The sequence below is a fragment of the Cebus imitator genome, unplaced genomic scaffold (genome assembly GCF_001604975.1).
Source record: "Cebus imitator isolate Cc_AM_T3 unplaced genomic scaffold, Cebus_imitator-1.0 Scaffold630, whole genome shotgun sequence".
Lineage (NCBI taxonomy): Eukaryota > Metazoa > Chordata > Mammalia > Primates > Cebidae > Cebus > Cebus imitator.
Genome location: NW_016107945.1, coordinates 303,546 through 312,274, shown reverse-complemented (window position 1 = coordinate 312,274; position 8,729 = coordinate 303,546).

The following is an 8,729-nucleotide window of genomic DNA, read 5'->3' as shown; positions in this document are numbered from 1 at the left end:
AAATATGCAACTAAGGCCAAGTCTAACAGTGCGTTGTAGTGTTGTATTCACCTGACCACAGTAACTGATTGAGGGCTGACAATGACACAATCAGAGACAATCAAACATAATGAAAGTTTCAGATGAGAATTTTGAGACAGATGTGGGCCTATTAGACTTGAGATTGGAAGGATATGAGGCTGCAGGTGCTACAGACATGCTGCTTTATGAGAGAAAACTCACATAAGGAACCACCTCAGAAGGAGTCTTAACAATGTCTACTGCTGTCTGCATCAAGCCACATCTGTAATTATATCCACACCCTCAACTTTCTCAGTTATGTGAACCATTTTTTTTTTTTTTTTTTGTGACAGAGTCTTGCTCTGTCTCCAGGCTGGAGTGCAGTGGCACAATCTCAGCTCACTGCAACCTCCGCCTCCTGGGTTCAAGCGATTCTTCCTCCTCAGCCTCGTGAGTAGCTGGACCGCAGGCGGGTGCCACCACACTTGGCTTTTTTGTATTTTTAGTAGAGACAGGGTTTCACCATGTTGGCCAGGATGGTCTCGATTTCTTGACCTCATGATCCACCTGCCTCGGCCTCCCAAAGTGCTGGGATTACAGGCGTGAGCCACCGCGCCCGGCCTATTAATTTGTTTTTTGAGTGATTCTATTTGAACTGATCCTTCATTACATGCAACTCACAGTGCTAATGTAGGCACATTTAAGGGTTTCTAATTGGAACTAAACTTAAACCATGAAGACATGAAAATATTCAATTCAGCAGACCTTTGATATTTGTAAGGTCCTCCTTACACACCTTCTTCATTCTGTTTGAAAGATTTCTTTAAAGAATGACTTCTTTGGAAATCATTTTTCCAAGAAATTTTTTTTTTCACTTCATGAGAGTTATTGGTATAAATTTTTATCTTGTGTATAAACATTTCAAATTACACAGAAACCAGGGACCCCGTCCTCCAGCGTCCGGGAGTGGCGATGGAATCCAGTGGGGTGCCCTCATCAGGGCTGAGCCTCTCTAGATCAGGCAGAAGGACAGGACAAGGGACCCCGGACACCCAGAGTCCGGAAACAGTCAAAAGTCGACAGAACCAGGAACTCTAGATCCCTAGAATTTAAAGACAGAAAAAGCAGAACCAGGACTCTTCCAGAGTCCAAAACCCAGAACCAGGACCAGGGACTCTGGGGGCACCCAGAGTCCAAAGACCAGAAACAGGACTCTTCCAGAGTCCAAAACCAGAACCAGGAGGGAAACAGGACTCTTGCAGAGTCTAAAACTAGAAGCAGGACCAGGGATTATGGGGCACCCAGAGCCCAAGTTCACGGGAATCACCTTCATTCATTCTGGCGTCCCCGTAATTGGATGATCCCTGTAACTTCCAGAAATAACCAGATCAGGCCTGACTTACCTTCTCCGTGGAGCATGACCAGGGACTCTAAGGAATAATTTGTTGGAGAGTGCTGGGAGTCGATCGCTCTCCTCCAGCAAGGGGTAGTCTGTGGGGCCCTGGAACGTCTCACGGAGCGCCTGCCCTACAGACCGCCTCCTCCCACCCTGGGAGCCCAGAACGAGCCCTATCTGCACCTGGTGGCGAACACCTCTCTGGGGACTCCAAATGTAACTGAGCGAGTTAGCAGGAAGGCGCCACGCTCTGAGTTCTAAATTCAGAGTCCTTTATTAATTAGCCAGGGACCCAGAGCCGGTTAACGCTCAAAATTCTCTCTGCCCGGGGGAAGGGGCCTGATTATTTTTTATACCTTGATTTAGGAAGGGGAGGGGAGTACCTAGCTGAAGCGGAATTTTCCAGAAGCAGTAAAGCAGGTTAGAGGAAGGGGTTTCGGGCACAGGTGGTTTCCATACAATTACCTAGAAGGCAGCCATCAGGCTCCTTCTACACAATGATCAAAGGGAAACTTTTTTCCTCCAATAGCGGGGGGAGGTATGCCAAGCAGGACGCAGTTACAATGATTACAAGTGTTAAGAACAGTACCTTCAATGCTTCTAAGTGCAGCATGACCCAGTTATGCACCCAAAGGGGCTGCGGTAAGGAGGGGGAAGCCAGGTTGGAGTTTACAGCTAAAATGGAGTCAGTTATGCTAGTCTAGGGTAGGTTATTACATACAAGATGTGTCAATTTTAATTAGAGAATTATCCACTTCAGTGCATTCAACTGGACCAAATAACTTGTTTTCACATATTAGCCTTGAAGAATCCACAATTCAACATTGTATTTAAACAAATTTTCAATTACTGTGAATCTATCTGGTTGCTTTAAGGCATCAGAACTGCAACTTAAACACTTCAAATACCAAGGAGACTTGGAATGGTTTGATGTATGCTTGTTTATGCACTTTCAGAATATAGACGTAAAGCATTGCCAGTCTTGGTATACATTATGCCTAATCAAATTTACAATAAGTTGATTATATATTTTTAAAGTAAAAGCAAAATTTAAACATGTAAGAAGATACACCCTCTTGCTTTGGATGAGGGAGAAAGTGAATTTAATCTAGAAGATGAAAGACTACAATTGAATTCAATCTAGCTAGCTGTTTGGAGCTAAGGGGATCTGGTTGCAATGTGGAAGCAATGTGGAAGTGCTAGGAGGGAAAATGGATTTCAATTGCCTTTTTAAAATGAGAAATGATTACTAACTGAGAACTGTCTGCTCTGAAGGAAATTGTCTTTCTGAACAGATGAACTTCTCTGGGATAATTACTACAAAGATTAAGGTCCAGCTTTCTACAAGAAGTCTGACCTTGTAAATGTCCCCCATTTATTAGCAGATAGGGTTTGCAGGGACTCTAAACCCTTCCATTGAGGATACCCTCATTCTCCAAACAGCAAGAGGCAAACACTAACTCTCATTAGCATGTCTGCATTTCAGCATTTAATTTCCTCAAGGGAAGAGAAATGTTTCCACTAAAGGGCAAAAACCAGGAATAATTGTGTTACAAGAGTAACAAAGGTAAATGTTCTCAAACAGTTCATCTGTCTGTATACTACAGAACCTGTATTTTCACACCAATAAACAGATTCAAAGGATAAATTGTCCTGCACAGAATGAGCATCAGCTCATGCCAAAGAACCATTCAGTTCAGTGAGGCGGCCAGGACCTATTCCAAGAGTTAATTCTAATCTTACTTTTTCCTGGTGTCAAGACACTATTTACACAAAACAGGGGAGGAGGGGGCAAGTAGGGACCTCATGGATCACCTAATTAAGAATTTTATTAAATTTATTATTTTCCTTGGTATATTTACTTCATTTTTTCCCCTAATTTAACTTCCTCCCTTAAGCATCACTAGGGGAGGAGATGAAACCCTACATAGGACATTAGATGTTGATTCTCTCATAACTAAAGAAATACATTTCAGTGATGAGCCTCAACATGTTTTCTTTCTGTCCCCTACTTTAAAAAATTCAGTTAAGCTCTCATTTCATGTTTTTCCAGAGTATAAATATTTAGACATCAATATTTTCGTTAGTAACAGTAATGAAAACACTCATATATATTTTGTTTTATATATGACAACCTTGTCAGAAGCCAGTTATTTTCCATAACAGTTCTCTGAGGGGGGTTAGCAGAGAAATTCTTATGCTGAGTTGTAGCCATATGAGGAATCATTCTGTTATTTTTGTTTTCATTTGAAGTATTCAATTATAAAATTGAATTGTACAGAGAAGGTGTCATCTTGATGCTATTTATAAAAGATCAGTCTCTTCCACTCAAGAAAATTTTACTCAAGTAAAGAGAAAGTAAATGCACTCACATGTATATTCAGGGCTACTAATAATTACTTTCCAGTCTGGAAGAAATTGTGTGTGTGAATAACAAAACTAAGACAGAAAAGTTTTTTAAATTAATTTTTTAAAACCTGGACAATACATAAGAGGAGATACTTTTTAGTATTAAATTTTTGCTTTATTTTCTGATTCTTTTTTACTCAACTAAGCTTTCTGATCTTCTATTAAGTATTTAGTGATTTATAATGTTTACAAAGATGTAACTAAAAGGGACCCTGTGTTCTTTTTGTAATGTGAGAAATACCATTGAATAATGGTGTGTTCTAATTTATTTGTTTACAAATAAGATGTTCAATTACAAATGTTAAGTATTCTGTTTAATAATTTAAAATGCTCTTTCAGATATAGCTGGAAGGTGCATCTCTATAGAAAATTATTTTCCTAATACCTCACATCCTTCTGGTGGTGTGGATATTTATAGAGAGAGAGAGAGAGAAAGAGAGTGTGTGTGTGTGTGTACACACATGCATATACACATATCTCTCTATATAGGTCTATACATATATAACTACTTTTATATATATATATATATATATATATATATATGTATACATAGAGGTACACATGTATGTTATTCAGTAGTTGCTCCCAAACTTTTAAGTTCCAACCCTGTTAATAACAAAATTTCCTCTCTCCTACCTCCATGACAGTAACTGAAATCTATATATGCATTAAGAAGTTAGAAAAGCCACATAGTATTGACCTACATGTTAAGTACATTTATCCTTTACAACATAATCTACATACATCTAAATAGCTATTGTCTGTTAGGTGTGCGAGATGCACTGTGCAATTTACTTAGCTCACTGAAATGTTATTTGTACACATGGAATCACTGTCTAACTGAGATAGCTGTCAATGCCCACTGAGGTCCATGGCCTACAGGCTGGAAACAACTATTGAGCAGGGATATTCAAACAATTTTTTGAGGTCCATTTTGAATGACTCCCAATAGGTTTCATAACACAAAAAAGAATAAACTCATAAACAAATATGAACTCTGTATTATCTTTTATATTTCTAACAATATATTCTTCATAATATCAATTATTGTAAAAAATTGAGATGTTTTTCCTTCTGCACCGTGACTCATGGCGTTTCATCAAAAGCATGAGTAGGGAGTTATTCTTGGAGTTTATAATGGCTGAATTGGAACAGATAGAAATAGTGGGGTGAAATGGTGAGAAGGAAGGATGAGGCATGGGAAGAAGGATAGGTGAGACAAAGTCAATATAGATCCTTTGGTGTTCCTGGTTTGCAAGCTTGCATTCATCGATACAGAGTTCACAGGGGGCTGGCCACCTTCTAGGGGCTGAAGTAACATAAATATCTAGTTATTAACAGAAAAAAAAAATAAGATCTTCTCGTTCTCCTCAAACATTTTTCTAGGAACAGAGTGGCCTCCTGTTTCTACTTTCTGCATTCTTTATGTATCCATCCCTATGCTGATTTTCTTATGATTCTTATGAACTAACCATTTCTCCTTAATTCAGTAGTACTACTCAGCCTAATGCTCTGTTCTTCCAGTGATCTTTACTGATACCTTGGTTAAAGTCATTTGATACAACCTGAGCATAGCATTCTTTATTATGCTTGATTTATAGTCAGGAATCCAGGTTTCACAACTCAGTAGGGTTATGCCTTCTTTCATGCCCTATTTTTAATAGATTAATTAAAATTTTGAAAATCTATTGATAAACCAATCTGGCTTAGTAGAGTTGACATGTGCCTACACTAAGATCCAGCAATCCCTCTCCTATGTATAAATGCTAGAGAAATTGTTGTATGTGTGTGACCAGGAACAAGCAAATGAATGTTCATAGTTTGTAACACACACATACACAAACAACAGAAATAATCTGCAAGTGCATTAACGTTAGAATGGATAAATAAATCGTGGTATATTGATACCATGGCATACTATTCATTAGTCACACAATACCAACAGCTACACACTCTACATGGATACATCTTAAAAGAATAACAGAGCATAAAAACAGGAAATCATAGGATTCATATAGTGTGATTATTTCATTTATATACAGCTTGAAAACAGGCAAAACCCAACACTACATTGTTGATATACACATGAATGGCAAAACTATAAAGAAAAGTGACAGAATGATTAGTACAAAAGTCATATTAGAGGTCAACTCAGGAGGATGGTGGGGGACGTGATCTGAAAAAGGCACACAAGGGAATGCAAAGCTGCTGCTAATATTCTGCATCTTAAGATGAATGATGTGTACAAATTGTTCATATGCATACAATACTCCTGTGTATGTATTTCATAATTTTAAAAAAGAAATTGTAACAGGCCATACAACAGTATAGTTTGTGATACCTGCCACCAACCAATAATTTTGAAAATAGATAGGGACTCTTCTACTTCCTATCCAATTTTTTATATATGGGAAAGAATTTTATGGATTTAACATAGGTCTTACTGTTTTTAGTCTGCTTTTTAGACATTTTAAAATTTCCCTCTCCCAGAAACCAATATACTGTCTCATACTAATTCCTAAATGTGCACAGGAGGTCAACTTGTACAGAGTGAGGCTGGAACTCTATCAATGTTTATTTCACAAACCGTGTGAAAGCAATGGTACTTCCCAAATAAAAACTCAACATGAGGCTCAAGTTCAGAGATTTCTAGCCATGTCTTATTTTTTTAAATGAAAAATAAAGTCAGGGTGGAAGAAGTCTGAGAGTTTGACATTTGCACATTTGAGAATTGCCTCAGACCATGAAAACTCAGTACATTTAAAAAGGAAAGAAATTTGTAAAGTGCTCTGGTTCTACCTACTAATGTTACAGAGGAGAAAATTGAGGTTAAAAGAAGTTAAATTAGCTATAAAAGTAACTCAGCAAGTTAGTGGAAGTCCAGCATCGAACTCAGCTCTCCTTTTAATCTAGTGCTTGGCACTGTGTTGGGGTGGTTAAGCTTGAGTGGTTGAGTCAGAGAGACCTGAGTTCAGATTCTAGCTTTTCTGCTGACTAATTATGCACCTTGGGCAAATTAAATTACTTAACCTCCAAGTCTTAAAATGAAGATAGTAATAATTCTTATTACATAAGGATTATATTCAATGAGATCATATATAAAATAATAATTTATATAATGCTTGGGTCTCAGTAAGTACTAGATAAATGGTATTTGCTATTACTGTAAAAAGATTATAAAAACAAAAATCAATTTGTAATCAATTCTGAAACTGGTATTTGTTCTTAAATATTTTGTAAAGCATGTGAAAAAAAAAACTATTTACCTTTCCCAACTATAAGGAAATAAACTTTTAACATTTCCTGCTAGAATCTTATTATATGTTACCTACAATTAAATTAGACAAACCTGGAGTTCTTATCTTGCTCTATATCTATTCGCCTGTGAACTTTCCTGAGCTTTGGTATAGTGGAACTGTGTGAAAATTAAATAGATGATTGATAAGAGAACACTTGGGACATTACACATGCACAAGTACTTTCTTCTTTTTGTATCTATCTTCATAAATCACTCTTCAATTACAATCAAAGGAAGAGGAGAATTGTGCTGGTTCTAGAAATGAGAGAAATTCTCAGGGCACAATTGTACTATTAACAGTGGAGAGAGAACTTGAAATCTACAGAGCACAATGGAAATATTAATATTATGATTTCTAGTCTGACATGTGCCTGTATCATTAAAATGGTATCATTAAAAAACTCCTTACTTGCAAAATAAAAATTATTTTCATTTTATTGAGTGTTTCTTTTCCTCTGAGGAAAAAGATTTCGATTCAACATTGATTTACTACAATGTACAAAATAAATACTCTTAGCCATTTGAGCAATATTTTAAATTCAATCACAAAAATGAAAGGTGGATCACAATGGAAGGGTTTGACCTATACATAGATATATATCTTTATATGAGTAAATGTATTTTAGTTAAGATATACAAACTGTAATCCTCCTTTAGAGGTATATGTTAACAGAGCATGTACCAGATAGTTTAAAATTAAACATCAATATTGAGTCATATTTGAAAATATAAGGAATACTGTAGTCCTATAATATCATACAATGAAATTCAATTTGATGAAACATCTTCGATTGTAAAGATTCACTAAATCACAACATGCCAGAGATGGAAAAAATCTTAGAAATCATCTGACCAAAACCTTAATTTTTCAAGTGAGGAAGCTGAGAACTCCCAAAAGCTAAATGAACTGTGCAAGTCACACAATACGTTGGTAGAAGAGTCAGGATTACGTCTGGGACCTAACATTCTGTCCACATGGCTTCCAATAGCATCCAAGGCCCATGGTGGGAATTATGCCATGGAAAGTCTTTCCAAAGATTGCTCTTCATATCTGAACAATTTCTTTTCAAGGTAGGGGTTTTGCAAGGAATTGATAAAAAGAAGAATAAAACTGATATCAGATATGAGATAGCTAGCAAATATTAATGTGGTTCTAGTCATATAATTTTTCCCCTACTTCTATCCCTATAAAATATTTATAATAGTGAACTTATTCAGAGAACCACCATCTTTTGCTACACTTTCAGGGGTGACTGCAAATACTTGTGGTTTGTAGATATAAGGAAAATGAATGAAATGGATCAATTACTGGCTGCTGGAGGTTTGAGATTAGAAAGACATATGTAACTACCAAGTAGAAGCTGTAAGATTACCAATACCTGCTGTATTAACATACACCTACTGAACCAATTAACCATCCTGACATTCACCCCAATCCCTTCTACACTTCCCAGCATGTGGTAACCATCCCTTGTTCTCCATCTCCATGAATTCAATTGTTTTGATTTTTCGATCCCACAAATAGTGAGAACATGCGATGTTTGTCTTTCTGTGCCTGGCTAATTCCACTTAGCATAATGACCTCCAGTTTCAGCCATGTTGTTGCAAAGGAGAGGATCTCAATCT